Source organism: Eumetopias jubatus, unplaced genomic scaffold, assembly GCF_037043125.1.
Source record: "Eumetopias jubatus isolate StellerSeaLion01/CBP00866 unplaced genomic scaffold, mEumJub1_p1.0 scaffold_13, whole genome shotgun sequence".
Taxonomy (NCBI): domain Eukaryota; kingdom Metazoa; phylum Chordata; class Mammalia; order Carnivora; family Otariidae; genus Eumetopias; species Eumetopias jubatus.
In genome coordinates, this window is record NW_028274819.1 from 61,659,522 (window position 1) to 61,685,820 (window position 26,299).

Here is a 26,299-nt window from a genome sequence, read left to right on the forward strand (position 1 = left end):
AATGGATGTGAAGGCAGTTTGAAAAACATAATGCACACTTTCATTTTTAAGACTTGAACTAGGCTTTTCTCCAGTATTGGACAGATGCCTCTTGACAACCTTCATCAGCATAGAGGCTGCTTTCTGCAGATGGTCCTGGAGTATTCACAAGAGAGTGCATAAGAGTTAATGGTTAGAAAAAAAAAAAAAAGAGTTAATGGTTAGTTACCCTAGACTTACGCATCAGGCAACCAGACACCTCTGCAGTGAAAAGAGCCAGAGTTCTGGCAGGGAGTGAGTCTGACCTGAGCAAAGCCAATTACCAGCTCTATAATCTTTTCCAAATCACTTCTTGGAACCTCAGATTCATCATCTATGTGATGGGTACAAATATTTATCTTACACAGTTATAAAAGAAACCACAATTAAGCCTGGTATTTCAGAACTGCTCAGTATGTGCTAGTTTCTCCCCTAATTCCCCAAATCCTATGCTATTCCACCAATGGTTTGAGCTGTTTGATAATTTCAGGCAGGTGGGATGGAAACAGTGATTAAGATCACAGCTGTAAAATCTCAGGGACCTCCAGTTTCAACTTTTCAGAAACAGTGTCCATAAAATGTAGGTGTCCAATTCCTGGTTCATTTACCCCTTTCATAAAAAGAATTTCTAACATGCAAATTATCAAGATAAATATGAGGTTCTACTGGCTTACCAGCATAAAGCCTACTAAAGCACACCTGTTTTACCATTCATGTATTTTACTCAGAACTTTTCTTTTGGAATGCATTTCCAAGAGAGAGATAGAAAGACATTAATGAGCTTGTTTCCTCCTTAGTACCTTGTTCATTTTAGGATTAAAATAGAAAATATTGCACTTATAAATGGGAAGGCTTGCACTTTATATTTACCCTATAGTTTTATTCTTAACCTTTTAGTACGAACCATAACTCATCTTCTTGGAAAATGAGCTGAAGGACAGGTTTGATTGCAATTTTGCTATTTATCTACTGAGGTTATGGACGTGATCTTCAACCTATACTGAATTATCAATATCATCCTATTAAGTTAGCCATTAACAGTGTAAAGGTCATATATTTTAATTGATCTCTAATAAAAATACAAGATTACAGTAACTTCGTTTCTAGAATACTTATATGTATATTTCCCTAGAATGTGAGCTTCTTGAAAGCACCATCTCCAGCACAAAGTCACTTCCTGGCACATATTACACATTCATTACCATAATAATGAGCTAATTACCAGGTAAATAAGGAATCAATTTATGAGCTGACAAGCTCTTTTAAAGAAAAAGCAAGCTCCTTCCTTTTTCAAAAAATGTCAACAATTTGGTATAAATTAAAAATACAATATGAACTTTGGAGGAAGACAGCCCTTAAATTCCAATCCACTTGCGATCACTAGCTAGCTAGGTAATAGGACAGAGGGAGAGACAGATATGAAGCCGCCTCAGCCCCTCCAGCCAAACTAGTAGTCTTTAAGCTTTAGCAAGCACCTTAGCCCCATGACTTATTAACTAACCTTTCTTTGTATACCTATAGATCATGCTTTCTTTCCTAGCAAGAACAGAGCACCTCTGCACAACCCCCAGGAACTAAGGAACCACAGCCCCTCACACAATGTCTGAGCACTAAGATAACATCTGTCCTGGCACCATCAAGCCTGCATGTAATCAAGAAGTGTTGGGGAGCGCTGTATTTCCCTTAACTACCCTAAACTCCTTTAAAAACCCCTGGGTCAGGCAGAAACTTCAGGATGGCCTTTGGACAAGAGTCCACCTTCTCCCCCGGTGGCCAGCCTCCAGAATACAACTCATATTCCTTTCCAGTCAAAGCTAGTCTCTGGAGTATTGCCTTTTTAATGACAGCTGAACTTGGGTTTTTATAACAAATAGATAAAGAGAGAAGGGAAGGTCTTTGTTCATAACAGAATGCTAGCTGCCAATTGGTGAGTAGGTGGAAGGCCGGAGTTAGAAAATCAGCATTTTGCACACATCATGGAAAAAGATGCTAAATCTAGGGGGAAATTCTGATGAGGAACAGAGTATTTTCAGGGTCTTAAGGAATCTGTGTATTAGTTGCAAGAGAAGAAAATAGTAATTATACAGTAAGGGGAAATCTGACAACACTCTTAAGTGATCAAAATGAGTATCACCAATGAGAAGAACATTGTATGCCTCCCACTGTGATACCCGGCGAAGGACAAAACATCTATCTAACCTCTCTAACCTCAGAACTTAATGCTTTTTCCTTGAAACCACAGTCTTACATAGTATGTCTCCCCTCAGAATTTCTTTTGAGATCAGGTTGCTACATGGCAGGTGTTCTGCCAGTTCGGCTTATGGCCTCCAGACCACCTGGGCCCTGGTGATTTGAAGGAACTCTGGTCAAGTTCCAATGTGATGGAGGAAATCTTGGAGTCTTGGTTGCACTTTTCCACCTTAAAAGTTATAGGTGTTTTATACAAAAATGCAAAATAAAATTTGTGGCCACAACTGGAAAAATAATATAGTCTTTGATTCTTTCTAGTATATAATAGGAGCAGATTGTTCAATAGGATAAGCAGAGGAGGATTTTCTGTTTGTTTCTCTTTCTTTGCTCCTATTTTGAGAATACCAAATAGAGTTATTATAAGTCACTCAGGCATGAAACAAATGACTGAACTAAAATTGTGAAATGACTTCAATTAAGAGAATAACAAAGCCTGTGTACTCCTGCTGGGCACGAGTCTATTATAAGAATCACTTTGCATTTCAGTGTTTAGCATTCAGACCCTCAGTCAGGTGACACAGATGAAATTGCTCAAGAACTTGATCTCATAATAATGTCCACCTTTTTTGTATAACACTGAATGTTTAAGGTAGAAACCAACAAAAATACAGCCAGTTCTTCAGTTTACAGAGGAAAAGACTAGAATTTAGAGAAATTGATTGTTGAGCTAGACCAGATCACCAGTGTTCTAGCTCTACTTTCATAGTTCTGTCTGTTATGCTACTCATAGTGCACTGTGATACCTATGGCAATTCTAACACTGTGAGGAAATACAGATACATAAGAGGGAGACAATACCTACCTGCCCATCTGGGTTTGGTGTGACTTGAGTGAGTACTATGAATGCTAAGGACAGGTAATGAATGAATTGCTTTTTCTCCTGAACTTACCATGCTTCTAGCAATGAGCTGACATTCAATACATGCTTGTTGAATGAAGCATTAAGTGAATGCAGTGTGATCATCCCACCAAGCACCTACTATATGCTTATTCTGTGTTAGGCACTGTAACAGGCACTTCATGATTTGTAAAGCAAAGTCCCACTCAAGGACCTCACAATCTATTTGTGAAAACATACCAGTGAACATCAGATAATTGCAATATTACATGATGAGTTCAACTGTGAAAAGGTGACCCAGAGATGTTCTGAACCTTTAAAAAGGAGAAACTAAAAAGAAATAGGCCTAAATGTATTGCAACCCAACTAGAATCCAGTTTGAGTGGTGTAATGAAAAGAGGTATATATTTCTATTGTATGTTTTTTTTTTCAGTTCAAATTGAAACTACATAGCTATAAAATACTCCTGTGCATAGGGATGAAGTAACCCCTGAAGGGAATGAATATTCCTGGCATCAGCCATCCTAGGAAAAGCTCAGTTCCGTGGCAGAAAATAGGCACTCAGAAAGGGGATGAGCTAAACTGTGTACCCCATGAAATTCATATGCTGAAGCCCCAATTCCTGGGGCCTCAGAATGTGACTCTATTTGGAAACAGGACCTTTAAAGAGGTAATTAAAGTTAAATGAGGTCAATGGGGTGGGCCCTGATACAATATGATCGGTATCTTTACAAGAAGAGGAGAATAGAACACAGACTGAGGGATGGTCATGTGAGAACACAGAAAGAAGGTGGCCATCTAGAATCCAAAGAGAGAAGTTCAGAAGAAGCCAAACCTGCCAAAACCTTGATCTTGGACTTCTGGCCTCAAGAACTACGAGAAAATGAATTTCTGTTGTTTAAGCCACCCAGTCTGTGGTATTATGGCAGCCCTAACAAGCTAATATAGAAGGCTTTACATTAAGATGAAGAAAAATCACCTCCTTTTGGTACCTGGAGTTAGTTTGATCTATACTCTGAGATACTGAAATGGCTTGCAGAAGAAGGCAGCAAGCTGGGCCCAGACCCGGGAGGCAGGTCAGAAGTGAGGCAGATAATTACTATTTTTTAAATATGTCATTTATATCTCAATAAAGCTGGAGAGAGGAGGGGATCTAGGAGGGAGAAATCTAGGTGGAAAAGGGACTCCAGGATGTGTCCCGCTTTGGGCTGAGGTTGTTATTCTTTACATTGTACTTCTTTTCTGTTGTGGTCAATCTTCAGTAAAATATTAAAATTATAGCCTAAGCTTTGATTCTTTGGGATGCTCTGCATCCTTTGATTGGAGCAAGTGAGGAAGAAAAAAAAAAAAAATCAGTGCCACTCCATAGTGAGTAAGCTCTCTGTCCCCTGGGCTTGCATTCTCGTGGCGGAGAGGCATCAGAGGGTACAGTTAGAGCAGTAAACCTGAGTGACCTGTTTTAAGCACATGTGAGGCCCAGGTGCATCTCAGAAGTAACTGGGATTATGTTGGAGGGGGAAGGGCCTAATTCCTCGTAGGCTATCTGGTCTTTTTTTTTTTTTTTTTTTTTGAGATTTTTATCTATTTACTTGACAGACAGAGAGAGAGAGAGAACAAGCCCGGGGAACAGCAGAGGGAAAGGGAGAAGCAGGCTCCCCGCTGAGCAGGGAGCCCGATGTGGGGCTCGATCCCAGGACCCTGAGATCATGATCCGAGCTGAAAGCAGATGCTCAACCAACTGAGCCACCCAGGCGTCCCAGCTGTATGTTCTTCTTAAATTTGAATTAACATGATATTACTTTCCATCACAGTTTAATAAATTCTGAAGTGTGCAACTGACATGAGGAAAATGAGAGACATAAGATAGTTTAAGAGTCCAAAAATAATTACATTTGGAACAACAATTTGGTTTGGAATTCAAAATGCTACAGTAAAGGTGTCTGTGACATATGTAGATGGTAAAGTCTAGAAGATTTCCTTTTACCTCTCCAAAATGCTTTACAATTTGAAATTCTGTTTTCAATTGTCTCAAATTCTCTTTGAGATTAAGCATGGTGCTTCTCAGGTCTACTTTTTGACATAACGTCACTTTCAAATGGACAGAGATTTCCATCTCTATTTTATAGATAAACTGCAAACTAAACTTACTCAAAGTCACACACAGGAAGAAGAAGGACTCCCGGTCTAGTGCTCATTTCACAAAGTCAAAGTGCTTTCTCTAAGAAAAGCCCCAAGCATCAAAAAATTTAAGTTTCTTTCAGGAAATAAGACATATTCCAATAAAATATTCTGTAACCAAACTTCAAAAAGCTAATTTTGTTTTTCTCAGTAGTAATTTCCATCCCCTCATCCATTAATGAATCACTACATAGCATTTAGTAGAGTTTCAGTGTAGCAGTACCCAGTGTAATTCCCTTTTTTTTTAATAATAGACTTTTAGTTTTAGAATAGTTATAGATTTACAGGAAAGTTGCAAAGATAGTACAGAGTGTTCCCATATACCCCACACTCAGTTTCCCATATTACTAAAATCTTACATTCATATGGTACATTTCTTACAACTAATGAACTAATATTTATACACCAATATTAACTAAAATCTATTTTTTATTCAGAGTTTCTTAGTTTTTACCTAATGTCCTTTTTCTGTTCCAGGATCTCATCTAGAGCACCACATTAAATTTAGTTGTCATGTCTCCTTAGGTTTCTCTTGGCTGTGCCAACCTCATTCATGTTGACCTCAGCAGTTTTACGAAGCACTGAGAGGCACCTTATAGAATGTTCTTTGATTTGGTTTGTCTGCTATTTCTTATCACTAGAACTGGGTTACAGATTTGGGGGAGGAAGACCACAGAGGTAAAATGCCATTCTACTCACATCATTTCAAAGGTACATGCTTTCAACATGACTTATCACTGTTGATGCTGACTTTGATCACCTAGTTAAAGTGGTGCTTACCAGGTTTTCCACTGAAAAATGACCCTCCCTGCCATGCCCCTTCTCATACTGTATTCTTGCAAGGAAGTCACTACGTGTAGGCTACACTTCAAGGTTGGTGAGTTATGTACTACTTCCTTGAGCACAGAGTATGTAAATTAAATTAATTGGAATTATTCTGTGTGGGAGATTTGTGTAACTCTCTTTTTATTCCTCAATATTAACATAATGATTTTTTCACATATACTTGGAAAATACACACACAAAAAAAACCCATCATCATCATATAGAACCATAAAATATTCCTTATTATCTAATAATGGAGAAAAAATGACCTTTCAGGTATGAACACATCAGTTTCTTCTTTTGCAGTTTTGGTGTTGAAACATCAGATCATGTTGCTTTTCTACTTAAAACCCTTTAATATCATCTCATCATCAGCAAGATAGGGCCTGAAAACTTTGCCACATCAAGGGCTTAAAAGTTCCTTTGTAATCTAACTTCATCTTCTAACTTTTATGCTATTCCATATTTCCTATGCCTTGCAGTGTTGTTGTGAAAATTAGAACTAATTTATGCAAAATACCCATCATATAGTAAGAACTTAATAAAAGAGAGTAATTCTTAAATACTAAAAAAAATTCTATCTTCCTTGATATATAACATGAGAATAAAAATTCACTTACCATCTGAAATAGAGAAGCAGGAGGTTCAGAAATTGAAAGGAAAGAAAGTTATTTTATGGTACTGATAATGGTTTAGTTTTTATAGTTGTATATCATACAAGGAACACCACTGTTTTCTTACAAAAGTAGTAATAGCAGTATAATGTTGAATATAGCATGGTCCAATTCCCAAGGAATTTAAAATTTATTTATGTCTTGTTTTCTTATAACTAATCAAATATATAATATAGTATAGATCAGAAAACTTATGACTGCTGAGTCACCCAATCATTAGAACCATAGTTGGGATAATGTCACTTTCATATTTGTTGAGTACTTTCTATGGAGCAAGTAATGTAGCAGGCAGGCACTAGGGAATTCAAGGGTGGGTGAGACAATGTTCCCAAATGGTTCATCAGTTAATATAAATTATAGACCTATAAGAAATTATAATAAGATGGATGGAAAAATAACAGAAGTACTGGCTGAGAGAAAACGAGAGAAGCTTCATAGAGTAGGTGAGCCTTAAGGAATAGGTGGGATGGGAGTTAGCCCAGTTTTTGGAGAAAATGAGGAAATTCTAACTATGCTGAACTGTTTGTATGGGCAGATGCATACAGGAGAGAAATCACAGCACATTCGGTCCTTGTCCCCAGTGCCATTATTCTTTTCTTTGTGTAGTTTTAGCTCCAGATCCAGGATAGTTTTTTCGCATTTGACTAGCTCTGCTAGTTTTTAAGCCCACCTCAGGATATATTCATGCTTTTGTTAAATAAAATATAGTTTAGAGGAATAGGAAAATATTTTCTGTAAAATGTCATTCCACCAAGAAAGCACACTTAATAACGGACTAAGCATTTCAGCTCTTTCAGTTGAATTTTTCTGTTCAGATTTCCTAATATACAGGTGACTATTAAAAGTAATAACAATTATGGTCATTTAATAGCATCCCTCCCCCTATTTCCTAGGCAAGGCAATTTATTTTCAAATGCATAAACTGCAAATAGAGAGTTATTATTATGGTAATGGACTAAAATGCAAAACAAATGTGGTCATGACACATGGAAAAACATTCCCACCATGCTACCAAGCAAAGACTTGCACCTCTATGGATATTAAAAAGATACATCCCTTTATCAACAGCCCGGCCATTTCTCTCACATATATTTCCCAGTGCTTCCCATATGCTAGGCATTGTGATACTGGAATGAAAATCTGTGGTTCCTGAATTTAAGACTTTGGTTGAAAGAAGAAATGTAAACGCTCTATCATGGGGCCAGTTTTTAACCAGGGTTCTGCACAGAGGGCGAGTGATGCTCAGAGAGCCGTCTACACCTGCTTGGTGATGGTGGGGAAGGTCCCAGAGGAGGGGAAAGCTGAGGCTGAAGGCAGAAACAGGAGTTTGCCAGAATTACAAGTGGAGAAAGGACATCCCAGGTAAAAGCAACAGCGTCTGCAAAGGAATAGTACACAGAGGTATTTCAGAGTAAGACTAAGGGTTGTTGAGGGGGAAAGGTGAAGGAGAAAAAAAGTCATTGAATTAAAACTAAAGTGACGATTGAACACGGGAGGGGGCAATGTTTCAAGTTCTGAGACTGCAAAGTCACAGTTATTTTTTTTTTTTAAGGTTTATTTATTTATTTGTCAGAGAGAGAGAGAGCGTGCACACAAGCAGGGGAAGTGGCAGGCAGAGGCAGAAGGAGACTCTCCACTCATCAGGGATCCCAATGCGGGACTCGATCCCAGGACCCAGAGATCATGACCTGAGCCAAAGGCATACCCTAACCAACTGAGCCACCCAGGCGTCCCCAAAGTCACAGTTGGAAATAGAATTTCTTTTAGAAAAGGAGGTTCATTCAAAATATAGTCTTCTGCTGCCATATCTCTGTCACATTTCCTAACTTCTAACCTGTCTTGTGAGTTACTCACCTCAGGATAATCAAGAGGCAGCTTTTTCCCTCCAGCTGTCCCCCAAGAGTCTAAGTATTGTGAGGGTAAAGGTGGTTCCTTCCTTTAGTGCCCTGTCCACCACCTGGTTTATAATCTGAATTCATTGATATTTGTGGGTTGAATAAACACAAGGAAAAACTGATTACTGACCTAATATCATTACAACTCTGGCAAATATTAGCAGTATAACCTCAGGAAAGTGATCTACCATCTCCGAGCACCATTTTCAGCTACAAAATATGCTAACCTGCTGTTGATACTGTCAAGATTAAGTGGGCTAGTTCTAGATGAGTGTCTCCATACAAATGCCTAGCCTATAAAACAAAGTTCATGTTTAGTACATGTTACTTCCCATCCTTGTTTTTCTTTCATTCTCTTACTCTCATGCACAAAACCCAAATACCCCATTAAACAACAGAACTAAGGAAGCAATCAAAACAGCAATCAAATCCACTTTGCAACTTGCTTCTCTCTCGTGCTTCAGCTACACTGGTTTATTCCCTTCGAGATTCACTGTTGAACATCTGATAAAAATTATTTAACTTCACTATGAACTTCTTCAACAGCACACTTCAAATCTTAGCAACCAGGTCTTGCTGAATCCATTCACCTCTTCTCTTACCAACAGTTTCTCTTTCTAACTCCTGAGAAACTGGAAGCTTTGAGTTCCCTCCTCTTCTTTCTGCTTCTTTCATTTAGACATTTCTGGAAGTAGCACCTTTTTTCATCCTCCCCATCCCCTACTTCTGCATAACCTTGGTTTCACAGCTTTGTTCTAGTGTCTTAATAGTCACTGACAATTAGGCCTGGCCTTTTGTAATGACTAGCACCACGCCTGGCAGCCGCCGGCCACACAACTCTGCACAGGTGCCAAAACATTCTCCTGAATCACTGTGGCAAACACAGGTCCTCTTGCTGCCCTCCTTTTCCAGTTTGGTCTTTCTCCTCTACCCATAAGAAATGTCATTATCTTTCTCTTTGAAATTTTAATCATTTTCTAGTTCCAAATTTGTTTCAATTTCCATAAACCATTACTTTACAATTCTAACTTTACACTAGAGTAGAATCCTTACTTCAAAACACTGCCTACTCTAAGCTCTAGCCTCACCATCTCTTAGATAATTAAAGATTATTAAAAAAATTGTAATTCAGAAAAAAAGAAGAAAGAAAGAAAGAAAGAAAGAAAGAAAGAAAGAAAGAAAGAAAGAAAAGAGAAAAGAAGAGAAACGAAACCAAAAAAAGAACCCCCAAAACAAAAAACCACCCAAGGCATTTCAGCCCTGCAGCCAGATCTGTGACACACCTCAGGCAACCTTCTAAAAGTGTAGAGTGAGAAGGTTTGCCTTCTCCTCCATCCATCTTTCCTTTAAAGAGTTGAGTCATAGCAAACTCATTACTGTTCCCATGTGGTCTCCCACCTTGCTGACTTGGCTTCTGCTGTCTTTTCTACCTGCAATGCCATCAGTCTCAGCCTACTAAAGTTCTATCATTCTACCTCTTCAAGATTGGCCTGGTGCGTTCACTAATATTTCTACCATCCAAAACGGAAAACAAATTCTCTTTTCCTAACTCTGAAAAGACAATCTCCCTCATAGTGTGTGTTATACTCATGCACAGAAATAATTTAGCAAGATGGTTATCTTTCATTCAGTCTGTTATTTTAGGCTTCCACATTATCATCAACATTAGAGTGGGACCATTGACTTTAGGTATAAGATTAGCTAGAAGGTTTATTACTCCAAATTAGACCTTCTGATGAGATTCTAAATTCTCCCATATAATTATTGCCAGCAAGAAATGATCCAGCACCATACATTTAATTGCAGGGTGTTTGTGTGTGTGTGTGTGTGTGTGTGTGTGTTTCCATAGGGGGTAGAGTTGGATCGGGAGGTTGATTCATTGAAGTGAATCAGGTAAACAGCATCTAGTGCCAGGGGATTTAAAGGTTCATCTGTTTCTATTTATTCCTGTAACTTAAAGAGCCCAATTAAATATAATGGGTTAAAGTATTAAAAATCTGTTTGATTATCACTACTTACTCAGTGAGACACTGATTAAAGCTTAGGGAAGAGACAATTCTATTCGCAGAGCTGAGATGGGGAGAAAGATCAGAAATGATTTATAGGTACGTTTCACCTTATATTCTTTAAGGCCTTTAATAAGGGAAAAATACAGAAAATTTGAAACTCTGTTCTTCAAAGTCTGACTTAGTAAGCAGAGGATGCAGCAACAATGCCATGATACTTTTGAGGGTGTGATAGCTTATACTTCCCAGTTGCCAGAAATATGCCCCATACCAGTTTGTCCCACTCATTCTCCCTGAGAGACATTATCTCTTCAAACATTAAAACAAAAAACAACAAAAACCCACTATATTTTCTTTCCCTTGCCCTTCCACTGACTTGACTTGTGCCATTTCAAACCATTTTAAGCATTCCAAATCTTTTCTGGAAATAGTTTAACCAATGTCTGTGGAGTGACAAAACAGTATATTGGAAAGAACACTGAACATGCAGTTATAGAGATTTGTTTTCAAGTCTTAACGGTACCTCATTCTTTCCATCCTTCCTTCATTCAAGAAATGTTTTATAAGGTAGCTATGGGAACTTGGCCAAGTTAATTAGCCATGCTAAGACTCAGTTTTCTCTCCATGTAATATAGATATAATCATTATAGCTTGCCTTCACAGGGTTGTTGTGAGGATTGAATAAAATCTTTTAAAGTGAAACACTTTAAAATACTATGTAAGGGGCGCCTGGGTGGCTCAGTTGGTTAAGCATCTGCCTTCGGCTCAGGTCATGATCCCAGGCTTCTGGGATCGAGCCCTGCATCAGGCTCCCTGCTCGGCAGGAAGCCTGCTTCTCCCTCTCCCACTCCCCCTGCTTGTGTTCCCTCTCTCGCTGTCTCTCTCTCTCTGTCAATTAAATAAATAAAATCTTTAAAATAAATAAATAAATAAATAAATAAATAAATAAATAAATAAATAAATAAAACACTATGTAAATCCACACATTTTGATGCTGAGAGAATAGTAAGATGAAAAAGCTCAAAGGTCTTCAAATACTTTGTTGGCTGCACACTGCTTCACCCAGTTCCATCCAGTGAATATTTGCAATGTGGGATAATCACACTAGGAGCTGCAGGAATGCACCAAAGTGTGATGTCATGATTCTTCTTCCAAGGGAAAGGAGAGGGGGGAGAGAGAGAAGAGTTTTCCTAGGGGAAGAGCAATAAAAGACAGCATAAGGCAGGGGGCAAATAATCCTTGCAGGCAGTAATACATGAGCTCAAAGGGAGGACAATGTGGGGAAAGCTGCAATACTGCCTTCTGAGGCTTTTATGTTACTGAAGGAAACACAGTATCTATGGGACACTTATGGGTGGTATGACACAGCCATCAACTGACTTGGTCTGGCTGCTCTAAGTATCCCCAAGGTAAGAAACAGGGAATAGTCATAGAAGAGAAGGTTCTGGATTGATGGGCTGATGGTGGACAGATATACACTCCATGAGGGTAGGATCAGAAGATGACTCTGTTTCCCCTGCATATACAATGCTCACTCCTCCTTTCTACCCTAAGTCGCCAGTTGTCACGTCCATCCTTTGTTCTCCTTCTGACATTGGCATTTCTCTGTTCTCATATACTCTGTGGCGTGTGGTTACGTAGAGCCAAAACAAAAGTACCAGTGGGTTCTAGACTAAGACTTAGCTTACTTTATAGCCTACCTTTTTAAACTTACAGCATTCTGAATGACCCCTTTAAGCCCCTTGCACCTCTGTTTTCTCTGCATAAGAGGAATAATATATACCTGGCTAGAAGGCAGGCAATACTTCTAGAAGAGGTGCTTAACAAACTGACATACTTTTTCAGCTTATAATAGGCACTCAATAAATAATTCAATAAATATTACTAATTATTGTTGGGTCTATTACCTTGACCCCAGTTGGGGGTTAGGGAGACTATCCTCAAAGGCTTTACAGTAACGTTTTGTCTAATATAAAATTATAGTGTGAAACCTTCCCCTTAACTCACTTCAAAGTCTGCAATTCTGTAAAAGATCTAAAGCTGGCCAGCATATTTCAAACTTTTTAAACCAAATCAATAGTAATTCTCTTTAATAAATTGCATAACTGGGTCATTTCTAGATTACTACAGCTTTATTATGATCAGTGCACAAGGACAGGACAAATAGTTTGATGTGATGGATACAGAATAGTTACCAACGTTTTAAAATGTTTTTTGTTTCTAATAAAAAGCTTTCTCCCTTAGCTGCTAGGAAGTTCAGAGGCAAAATGAACTCTCAAACACAACAGTTTTATTACCTCTGGCAAAATTCTCACCTTCTTTTTTCTTGTACAATTTTATAGACTTTATGGAATATTTTACTTTGTGCAAGCTGTCTCACATACTAGCCTTATATCCGCACGGGGATCCCCTACGGATAGCTGGTCATTGCTCTCTATCCACACATGACCTCACAGACTGAAAAGTAGCAGTATGCTGAAACTGTGGAAACAGTACAAGCAGCTAATCAGCCTAAATCCAAACAACATGTATGTATGCAAAAGAGGCATTGTTTGCGTAGAAACAGATGGTTCAGAAATGATTTAACTTGAATATCATTTAGCCATGAAAACTGTTTTTTTTACTGTTTTACTAACCTCACTGTGTTCTTCTCTGGCTCAAAGTAGTAGTCCATTGTGTTAAAGCTATAGCTGTATATCACTATTTGTTTATATTTGCAACCAGTTCATTGATAGAAAGCATCATAATTTAAATGTAAACTGACATACACTGGTCCATCTTATCATGTGAATCATACTGTGATAGCTAATTTAAAGGTTGAATTAACTTACCATTTTCCCCTGAGCAAATTGCTTAAAGTTTCTGTATTTCTCTTTAAGTCAGTTTTAGCATTTGTGAAATGGGCTTTAGCATCAGATTAGTCTGCAGTCACATCCTGACTCCAACACTAAATGCTGGGAGGTTTGAGAGATACACTTTTAAAACACGTCTCCCAAATTCTTTGACACAGTTTCTATCAAATGGTGGGGGCTTATATCTCTCCTTGAATCTGGGCTCTGTGACTTTTTGACAAATAGAACACAGGGGAAGTGATTCTGTGTCAGTTTCTGGCTCAGACTTTATCAAACTGGCAGTCTCCATTTGCCTCTCTTTCAGGTTGGTCACTCATAGAACCTGGCTACTACCACGCTCCGAAGAAGCCCAAGCAGTCCTCAGAGAGGACTAGGTGGAGAGAAGCACAGCCCATATCCCCGGCATGTGAGCATGCCATTTTGAAAGGGAAACCTCCAAGCTCCAGTTGAAATGCCTCCCTCTGATGTTTAGTGGATAAGATACAAGCTGTCCCAGCCAAGTCCGCTCTATTTGTGAGCAAATAAGTGATTGGCATTGTCTTAAGCCATTAAGTTTTGGGGTACTTCGTTACACAGCAATAAATAACTAGAACAGTAGAACAAGGTCTTGTTTTTGCATAGAAAAGGCTACCACAAGGTTGTTGGCTAACATCAGAAGAGTTTATGTGCCTTATAAGAATGTTACAAAATTATCCTGTTTAACATTCAGTCAATTCAGGGGCACCTGAATGCCTCAGTCAGTTAAGCATCGGACTCTTGATTTCTCCTCAGGTCATGATCTCAGGGTCGTGAGATCAAGCCCTGCGTCTGGCTCTGAGCTGGGCATGGAGCCTGCTTAAGATTCTCTCTTTCCCAGAAGAAGATAGCAGGAGGGGAAGAATGAAGGGGAGTAAATCGGAGGGGGAGACGAACCAAGAGAGACGATGGACTCTGAAAAACAAACTGAGGGTTCTAGAGGGGAGGGGGGTGGGGGGATGGGTTAGCCTGGTGATGGGTATTAAAGAGGGCACATTCTGCGTGGAGCACTGGGTGTTATGCACAAACAATGAATCATGGAACACTACATCAAAAACTAATGATGTAATGTATGGTGATTAACATAACAATAAAAAATTAAAAAAAAAGATTCTCTCTTTCCCTCTTCCTCTGCACTGCACCTCTCCCCTGCACATGCACTATCTCGCTCCCAAAACAATAAAAATAAAAATAAGATAAAATTCAGTCAATTTAAAAGTTTGTGAATTTGATACAGCTTCTCTATCAGTCTTCATTAATAAGATAAATTATAATACAGACACAATCTTATTTGATTGTGCTTTGCAGATATTGTGTTTTTTACAAGTTGAAGGTTTGTGGTAACCCCACTTCAAGCAAGTGTACTGGCACCATTTTTCCAACAACATTTGCTCACTTTGTGTTTCTGTGTCACATTTTGGTAATTCTTGCAATATTTCAAACTTTTTCATTATTATTTTATTTGAATTGCTGCAATCTCATGATAAAACGTTAATGGATGAGAAGTTGCTTCTCATGGATGAGCAAAGAAAGTGGTTTTTGAAATGGAATCTACTGGTGCAGATGCTGTGAAAATTGTTGAAATGACACGAAGATTTAGAATATGGCATAAACTTAGTTGATAAAGCAGCAGCAAGGTTTGAGAAGATTGACTCCAATTGTGAAAGAAGTTATACTATGGGTAAATTGCTATCAAACAGCATCACATGCTACAGAGAAATTGTTCATGAAAGGAAGAGTCAATTGATGGGGCAAACTTCATTGTTGTCCTATTTGGAGAAATTGCTACAGCCAACCCAACCTTCAGCGACCACTTGATCAGTCAGCAGCCATCAACACTGAGACAAGAACCTGCACTAGCAAAAAAAATATTATAACTTGCTGAAAGCTCAGATGATGCTTAGCATTTTTTAGCAATAAAGTATTTTTTAATTAAGGTATGTACATTTTTTGGACATGATGCTATTGCACACTTAATGGACTACAGTGTAGTATAAACATAATTTTCATATGCACTGGGAAAGCAAAAAAAGTCATTTGACTCACTTTATTGTGGCAGTCTGAAACCACACCTGCAATATATGGGAGGTTTGCCTGTAGTAGTTATTGTTTATTGAATAACTCTGTACATTGAATGGACATGTTACAGGTTTCATAATAATTCTACTAATATATTACTATTGTATCCTTTTTATTAATGAGAAAACTTAGGCCTAGGGAACCTATATAGTAATAAGTAGCAAGATTTGGATATGAACATTTATAGGTTAGTGTTAAAGCCAAAATCTTCCCGTTTCATGATAATTTTCATGTATACTATCCAATAAAAAAAAGTGCATTTTAAAATCAATATGACAGCAAATACTGAATGGGCTTAGAAACAGAGGCTTTAATAAGACTTTCTTGATAAAGTTAGCTAAGCAGTGGAGTAGGCAGTGCCTTCTGGACAGAGGACACAGCAGAAGCAAAGGCTGTGAGACATGATGTTTCCTTGCTAGGGACCTGCATCTGCATATATTTTGGTATTACTGAGGTTTTGAGTTTGGGGCAGGGAATGGTGGAAAAGACACTGGAAACGTAAAGGAGGGGGGACTTCGAGAATGTGTGTGCCTTTTGGAGGAGCCTGGTCTCATGCTTGGTTGTTAGAGAGCCATTGAGAGTTTGTAAGCAGATAAGTGATATGGTAAAATTTCACACCCCCAAGGCCTTGGGAATCTCCATCATATGTCTAGCATGGTAATTCAAGGTCCAATGTTAGACTTCATCTTCTGGATTCTGAATATTGGCACTTCTACTACTGGGGTTTTCACCTAAGGGGACTTGAGCTTCTTGGGGTTCATGAAATTATCGCAAGGGGTCCAAAAATATTTGTGCCTGTAAACTGCATGCTAAGAGAGTTATATATGACACTTTCCATGTTGAAATCCTTTTACATTAGTGAAGCTGTTGAACTTGGTAGACTTATGTCATCTGTGCTTTGGGGAACCTAGAGATAACCTAAATCCATGCCTTGGGGTGAGATGAGCAGGAGAGAGACTATAGTGACACAAAGGGATGGTTTCAATCAGCCAGATGTAACTGATGAGGAAGCCAGGAGCAGTGATGAGCAGAAAGAGGGGACAAGCTGCTGTGCGTACGAATATATGAGAAACGTGCATTTTTCTCAAGATACTCAGAAAAGACATGAGTGGACTGAATTGCCCAAGACTGTTGGGAATACTTATGGACAGTTAAAGAATGGATATCTGAGCAGCTGAAGAATTTGAGGTCATCCAGGTGATCTATATTTATTTCTTCTATATGTTTCTCCTCTCCTCCAACTATGAATTGCTCCAGAGTAACAAACACAACTCATGTTTCTCCACAAAGATTTCATTTCTAATGAAGTGTTCAGGTTGCAAAGGTGTTCAAAAGTGTTCTATGAATGAGTGAATTTTCTTTAAAAGTCCTAATTTTAATAAAAGGTCTCCCTCCCAAGACTATGTTAATATTTATCTTCTGTCCCCTTCAAATATTTGGGAGAGAACAAGTTGTTTCAGGAATAGATGAATTTAATAGTTTTATTATACTTGAACCAGGTTTCCATTAGTAAATAATTGGTTATTCTCTGAGTAATTTATAGTAAGTGGAGGGTAATTTGTGTATAAATGATTTGGTTTATGTTCATTTGTTTGTCTTTCTGTCTGCTTACCTCAAAACAACCTGTATACACTTTGCCATGGCTTTTAGTTTATGTCTGGGTTCACCTGTGACATGGAAGCTATGCATATGCAAACGAAGAAATATCAAGCATGGAAGGGAGTTAGAAATAATCTAACAACTATTATTCCTTTTTAAAAACAATTTTAAATATTAGGAAACTAAAGCTTAGCCTTTAGCCTTTAAGGTGGCAGAAATTTCACAAAACTTTACTGATATGATGAAACAGCCAGAACTGAATCCTAGAACTAAGTTTAGTAGACGTTACAACCTTTGTACCACCATTTTAGATATGAACATGGCAGTGTTTCTGCCTTATTTCCACCTTACAGTTTCCATTAAAAGTAACAAAATCTTCCAACAAGCCATTTTCAATAAAGCCAATAAAATGTTAAAGGGGAAGAGAAACCATGAATGAGGAAAAGGGGAGAAATTAAATATACTAATTTTAGGGATTGATATCTTAATGAAATTAAAAATCACATTTGATGTTTTTCTGCCCTTTCTCTATTTTAACTGAGTATGCACTATATCAACATTGCATATACTCATTCTTATGCATATCAATGCATCACATTTTATCATACTACTAAAACTGCTCACTAAAACATCATTTTGATGGTTTTATAATAAGTGAAAGTACTTTAGGAGTAAGTCAAGCCATGTAACTTTCCCTGAGCTTTCGTTTCTTCATGAGCCATCTGGGCCTATTAATCCTTACCTATTAATATCTGTTTTACAGGGAAGTCATGAGGATTAATTGAGATTGTGCATAGGAGTAAAGTACCCAAGCCAAAAACGAAATCATTGCTACAGAACAAATGCTTATGTTTCCCCAAAATTCATATATTGAAATCCTAATCCCTCAAGGTGTTAGCTGGTGGGGACTTTAAGAGGTGATTAGGTCCTAAGGGAAGAGCCCTTTTAAGTGGAATTAATGTCCTTATAAACGAGACCCCACAGAGCAACTGAGTCCCTTCTGTCATGTGAGGACACAGTAAGAGATGGCCATCTATGAACCAGGAAGGAGGCTCTTACCATACATCACACATGCCAATGCCTTGATCTTATACTTCCCAGTCTCCAGAACTGTGAGAAATAAATTTCTATTGTTTGTAAGCCACTAAGTTTATAATATTTTGCTACAGCAAACAGATTAAGATACCCATGTAATCGAATCTTTGACTTTGGGAAAGGACAACATTCAAGGATGGCCCTAGTATCCATCAGTTCAAAAAATAAAATAATAATCTCAAACAATACCAACAACAACAATACTTTAGATACAGACCAGTAATGTTTCTTCAGGTGTACATAAAATGTGAGTAAAGTATATTTAATTCTGTTAATCATTTTTATGATTCTATAACATACAATTTAAATATAAGTATTGTTTGATAAACAAACACAACTTTAACACAAGTCCCAATTCTTCATGCCAACCAAATGGTTGGCCTCAGTCTGCTCCTACAAAGAAATTTTGAAGGCAAAATGAAGAGACATAGATTTCTTTCTATTTCAGTTTCACCTCTATAAGCTAGTGGTAACAACAGTACTTACTCAATAAGCTTTTAGGGGAAAGTAAATGAGTTAAAAAAAAAAATTAGCATAGTACCTAAGACTGTTAAAAAAAATTAACATTATTTTTGTTTTTCTCTATCATAGGGCAACTCACATCAAATTGTATTGTTTACTTATCTTTCTTTTCTACAGATTAAGATATTTGAGAAGAGAGTATGTCAGATTTCTTTTTTGTTTTTTGTTTTTTTTTTGTATGTCATTTGTAACACTGTATCTAAATTGACACCATTCTTAACACATGGTATACATTCAATAAATATTTTTTTGAATAAGTTAATCTTCAGTAGGTTTCTATGTCACCTCTGAAATCTGATTTATATTACTTTTTTCTACAACATATTCCTCGTTAAAAAAAATGAAAAGTAAACTTAACAGAAATGATATTACAAATTTCTTATCTGCAGAGATTGGATAAATTTACCATTCTATTGTCTTTCTGGGGTTCCATTTTCTTGCTTGTAAAATTTTAGAGGCAGAGGACAGAAATACCTACTTCACTACTGGTTATTTACCCCAAAGATACAAATGTAGGGATCTGAAGGGGTACGTGCACCCTGATGCTTATAGCAGCAATGTCCACAATAGCCAAACTATGGAAAGAGCCAAGATGCCCATCGACAGATGAATGGATAAAGAAGATGTGGTATATATACGTATATATGTATATATGTGTGTGTGTATATATATATATATATATATATATATATATATATATATATATAATGGAATATTATGCAGCCATCAAAAGGAATGAGATCTTGCCATTTGCAATGACGTGGATGGAACTGGAGGGTGTTATGCTGAGCAAAATAAGTCAATCAAAGAAAGACATGTATCATATGACCTCACTGATATGAGGACTTCTTAATCTTAGGAAACAAACTGAGGGTTGCTGGAGTGGTGGGGGGTGGGAGGATGGGGTGGCTGGGTGATAAGACATTGGGGAGGGTATGTGCTATGGTGAGCACTGTGAATTGTGCAAGACTGTTGAATCAGATCTGTACCTCTGAGACAAATAATACATTATATGTTTAAAAAAAAAAGGAAGAAGATAGCAGGCGGGGAAGAATGAAGGGGGGCAAATCGGAGGGGGAGATGAACCATGACAGACGATGGAATCTGAAAAACAAACTGAGGGTTCTGGGGTGGGTGGGAGGATGGGTTAGCCTGGTGATGGGTATTAAAGAGGGCACGTTCTGCATGGGGCACTGGGTGTTATACACAGACAATGAATCATGGAACACTACATCAAAAACTAATGATGTAATGTATGGTGATTAACATAACAATAAAAGATTTGAAACAGAAAAAAAAAGAAATACCTGCTTCATAGACTAGAACAAAGTCACTCAGTGTCAAGGTGAGATTGATGATAGATGGCTTCTCTGTAAATGGCCTACTCTGAATATTCTCTTCTGTTCTAGTTGCTGATTGGTTTTTCATGGTGACAGTCTCTCAGTTTTCCCTTCCTAAGGTGGCCACTTGATAAGTAAGCTGATGCATTTGAAAATCAATGCACACGAACCCCACTCACATTCTGTTCCAGGTCAAACTCATTCAATTCTTCGATTCTACTTTCCCAACTATTCTCTGTCTACCAACTACCTAATGAAAGTAAAGTGGGGATTATTAGCCTTGGTTCTAACTTAAAACTGGCTCACTCTCCTTCCAATATGCCTGAAGCACTTTCTAAAGTTGCTGATTTCTCATAACAGACTTGAGAGTTATTCTAGTTAGAAACAATTCTGTTTATTCATTCAGACTTCCTCACTCTCATTTTGATTCCTACTTTGAGAAAGGAAAGAAAAAAGGAAAACAATCACTGGAAGCAAGCTTGTGGTTCTTACTTCTTATATTGTTATATAATAGGGCCATACTGGATACAACTAACATTTTTTAACTAGCATATAAGGGACTGAGAATGTGTTAAATGCTTTACATATGCTCTCTATTTTAATCCTTATGACGCACATCTGCAATCCAGGTATTTTTTCCCCACTTTATGTATAAGGAGAAAAGGTGACATAGGTTATGTAACTTACCCCAAAACACAATCCTGCTAACCATGAGAGATAGAATCAAAATCCACACCTGTTTGTCTAGAGTCAATTTTCTTTGACAGTATGAGGTTTTAAGGAGCATATGGCTTAAGGAGAAACCTGATTCAACTCCAGCCTCTGCTGTTGAATACCTGTGGGCACTGGGTCAATGCAATCAATTTAATTCATTTTAGTACAGTTCTACATTTACTAAATACCTGCTTCATATAAGAACCTGTGTAAGGCATCACTAGAAATAAAAGTGGAAAAAGAAATGGTGTAAGTTCTTATTGAATTGAGAACACAGTATAGGAGATTAGATATACACACAAAGAACTTCACTACAAAATACACTATGACAGTTCACGTCAAAAAAAAAAAAAAAAAGGCACAGACAACTGATAATAGAAATAGAAGAGAAAGAGAGATATTTTGACAGGGAGGATCAGGGAAAAAAATTTGGACAAGCCACCCAAGAGAAGGCAGCTGATCTTAGAGTTTGAGAGACCAAGCTCTTAAATTAAAGAGTGCTGGATTCAAATCCTTGCTCCACCAGCAAACACAAAGCTGTGAAGACCATTAGCAAAGTGCTTGACCTCTGGCAGCTTTGGTTTCTTTATCTCCAAAAGGGTCTAAAACAATTCCTACCTACTAGGAAGAAGGTCCTGTGGCTGTCAGGAGCAAATACACTGGATATAGAACAAATCCCAGCACTTAGCACACTCCTGACATCAAATAAGCATTTGATAAAGACTAATATTGAAAACAAGAGAACTAGTATTCATTTTTAAAGATTTTATTTATTATTTGAGAGAGAGAGATTAAGCAAGCAAGAGAGAAAGCATGAGTGGGGGAAGGGGTGGGGGGAGCAGAGAAAGAGGGAAAAGCAGACTCCCTGCTGAGCAGGGACCCTGACGGGGGGGTCAATCCCAGTACGCCCTGATGATGACCAGAGCTGAAGGCAGATGCTTAACCGACTGAGCCACCCAAGTGCCCAAGAACTAGTATTTTTGATAAACAGCATATAGGGTGGAAGGACAGGATTTAGGTCTCCAGGGACAAGATGAGTAAATAGGGTGAGAAAACATGGAAAAAATATGTTCGTGGAATAGAATATAACTGAAACAGAAGATAAACTGATTCAAAGGGAAGAATCATAAGCCTAGGTGTCAGGTTGATGGTTTGAGAATAATCCAAGCAAGGAGTAACAAGGCAGGCCTGATGTGGGACAGCGCATCTAGGCTGGAGGTCAGCTGAACTAAGAGGGGCCGGGAGATCCTGGCAACTACCGAACTATGGTCTGGAAAGCGATGAGGGGAATACAGTCTTACCTATGCTCATCCCACCTGTGTAAGAGAGAGCATCATGACCCCCTTCACACACAAAAAAAGAGGAAACAAACCAAAAAAGTGAAGGTTTAAAAAAAAAATCTTCAGTTTGAGGTGAGGTAAACTTTAGTTGATGAATGCAGAGTTTGAGAGGGAAGTTAACCACATCAATAACAACTGGAGCAACTCTAACAGCGGATTCGTTGCCCACACTGGTCTAAATTCTATGCTTACATTTTCCAATACCAGCCATACAAAGGGCTCTGAGATGGAGAGTATTGTTATTCTTATTTTATAAATGAGAAAATTGAGGTTTCAGAGGTTTTAGTAACCTGTCCAAAGTTATAAAGCTGTGGACAAGCAAAATTCAAACCTGGGCCTAATTTCAACACCTATGATTTTATCTACTACACAGCACTGTCTCCAAAACAATCCATCTGAAAGAATTACATCTGTTGTAACCAGCTTAGTGTATCATGGTAAGTAATAAACTAAATAATGAAATATAGTAATGCCCTCAAATACATTATAAATTGCTGTAAAAATGTTTGTTACTGTTTTACTAGTGGTAGTTTTGCTACTAATAGGGATTAGTCTCTAGTGAACAGCCCCTATTTTCCCATCCAATCCTTTTGATGATTAGTTCATTTATTCAACAACTGAGCTCTAAAATAGTCATTACTGTGCTCTATGAGGATCTGAGCCAGGAGAGAAGTATTTATAAAGCTGTGGATCAGAAAACAAGAGAAGATTGTACAAGATGCTTGACCTTCCCACATAAGGATGGAAACTGTGGCAGCATTCTGGTTTGGCCTATCTTCTAATGAACTAGGTAGATCAGGTTTACACATCAGATGATACATTTACAAAGACCTGGGTCAATCTCCCTTAACCTGAGAGAACTGGAAATTCTACTCTCTATAGGGTATTTTGACAACTCTTTTAACCATCCCAAACTACTTCTTTTTAGGTAGACTGTGGCATAGAAAGCCACCCATGCACAAATGTGCCAAACCAAATACAGATAAATGTGCAATGTAGATCTCAAATATAAATGAAATTGCCTTTGAGAAAACAATAACAAACAAAATACTACCAGTGAGTCAAAATGTCCATTTACCCACAACTATTTAGTAAGAATTAATTGAATGTTCACTATGCTTCAGACACTGTGCTACATTCTTTACATAATATGATGAATTTTATCAAAGTCTAGGCTAGTCAAATATTATCTCAGCTTTACAAGGGAGGAGTCAGGTTCTGCAGTTTTTCAAAATCATGTATAGTAAGTGCTGGAATGGGATTTAAATCTGGGACTATTTGATTTCCACTGTAGACCTAGATACTGATAATGGAAAATGAACAAGACATGATCTTTATGTTCAAAAAAAGCACAGCCTAGTTGAAGAGTCAGATTTGTAACTGATATATTACAATGAGATACAACTGAATAAAAGATGCAGCAAATGAGCTCACTTGGGTATGACTTGGAGAAGACTTTACACCAAAGCTCAATTGTAAAGGTTTGGTAAAAATTTGTCAGACAAACAAAGTGAGTAGAAGGCATTTCAGGCAAAAATAACAGAGATTCCAAGGCATGCAGTCACTAAATGGTGTGCATTCCATGTAGAGAACTGGAGAATTCCCTTCTGTCTCTACTAGGGCATATGTGGAGGTTGACAGCAAGAGAAGGGCTTCCCAACAACTAAGCTGGAATACCAAAGTAAGGGTTGTGAATTTTGTCTGGCTGATAAATGGGGGGAAATAAGGAGGTTGAAGTATAGGAATTCTAAAATTCTTAAACTGTATGGCTGTAAAAGGAAGCACAGCTTAAAAGTTGACAGGCTTATAGAAAATACAGAAATATGCTGATTCTCCTTTTTTGTTTCCAAGACTGACACAAGTAAAAGTAAAGCCATCACACACAAATGCATTAGTAAAAATGTCACTGCCTATCTAAACAATTAGGGCAAGGAAAGTAGAAGACATTTTAAATTTCTGATTGTGCTAGAATAGCTATGAAATAATTTGGTTTTTTAGTCTCACAACTTTATAAAGCCACAGCAATTACCACTTTTATCTACCCCATCAAATATTATGCACTGTCAATGCTCAAACTATGGCCAAGAACCTGGTCTCTTTCCAAATTAACAAACAGAATTAATGGATTTGAGCCCACAGTTTATCTGTCTTAGGAAAGCTTCCAAGGTGAAGTGATCGTCATTAGAAAGGAAACTATGGTAACTAAACAGAGAAAAATTAAAATATGTAAGCAGTAATCTAAGAGGTACTTATTATTGATACTGGTTTATATATAGATGCAGCATTCTTGGGGTATCTCCTAGAACATATTCAAAGAAAAAAGAAATGTGTGTCTTCTAGTTTGAAAAAGCTCTTGTCTCTATTGCAGCACTATCACATGGGCACTAATAGGATTGGAAAGGTGCTTAGTATGTCCTTGGAAGATTGTCTGCTAATTCAGTGACTTTCAGTTGAAAGCACGGATGTGGGCAAAAGAAAAAAACGAAAAGTCAAAGAATAAATCTGAGAAGTTAGAAGAAACTAGGGAACCAACAAATAGTAATTTAAAAAGACAGAAGTTTTCTTTGATCAAATACTATGTAGACTAGAACTTGAATTTTCAAGTTAGTAACCAAAACACAAGAAAGGTAAAATATTGGTTTTAGTGTTTAATAATGTAAAAGCAATGGATCCAGAATCCATAGAAAAATGTTTATTGTCTATATATTGACATCATTATTTCTCTCTGCTTTATCAAACTTCCTTATCTTTTTTTTTTTTACAAAAACTTAAATCATAAATAATTAATACCTTCAAAAGTCTTTTATTTCCCTGGCATAAAATCCTGTCTTTGATGTCATCCAGTTTAAGTGAGAAAAAGAGAATGTGTGTGGGTTAGAAGAAAGAATGTTGGTGAGGAATGGACCAGCAATTCCTGTCACCCTTTCTATAAGCTGATACTGCTCAACCTTTGGAAATGACATCTTAAAGTCATGGATTCTGACACTCCCTATACTGTTAGTTAAAACACATCTTTGTTATCCAAGTGTCTTTTAACCAACTACACTAAGTTGTGCAATAACAGGGCTTTAACTATCTGAGTACCTATAGTATGAAAGCAGCTCCAGCCTGTCTCATACTGGGGAACCTCAGTTTTCCTTCCCTGTGAATCTCCTTTCTGAAATACACCTTCCTTCACTTCTCTTCTTTAATTACTATTCACTTATCTGCTAAAATTAAAAGAAGGTATGGCACCTCTGAAAAATGGACATTTATAAGATAGGATTCCTACCTCTCTTTTCAGTGTTGCTTCGCGGGATAGAATACTGGATTTGGGTTCCTTTTCTTCTTGCATGCTAATGATAAAAATAATAGCACATGTATTGAGTGCTTACCATAAGCCAGGCACTAGGTTAAGACGTTTTGTGTACCCATTTAATCCTCACAGCAGTTCTCTGGGGCACTACTGTCATTATCAGTTAGCAGCTGGGGAAGCAGATATGGAGCAAGTAACTGCCCCATGATTCCACAGTCATTCCTGTTAGGTTGGTATTAAACCCCAGATCATCATACATCAACGACCCTTCTCTTAACCAGCGATTCCCAAATTTCTTTTCCATTGAACACTGATTCCTCAGATTGGTCCACAAAAAATGATCAGTGATTAGAGACCACACAAATTTTAAAAACACCGCATATTTTTCACTTGTCTTGGAGATTCAAAATACATGCTAGGACATCCAACATTCTAAAAAGTCATGCAGTCAAAAGACCAGTTCAATTTTTATTAGCTATAAGTTTGTTTCATCATGTAAACTTTTTTCCCTGTATAACATCTAATAAATCACCCACTTTGGAACCCTCGTTGTGTTCCTGTCTTCTACTTTCATACTGCATATATGACTTATTCATCTGTTCTATCTTCTGAAGCCCATTTTAATGAAAATGGTGCCACTTTCCTCTCACCAGAAAGATTCTCTTCATTGGTTATATGAATTAAGTTTTAACTAAAGAAAACATTTCTCTTCCTGGACTCCTCCCTGTCCTTGATCACCTTCCCTCCATCCTCTAGCTTGGGCC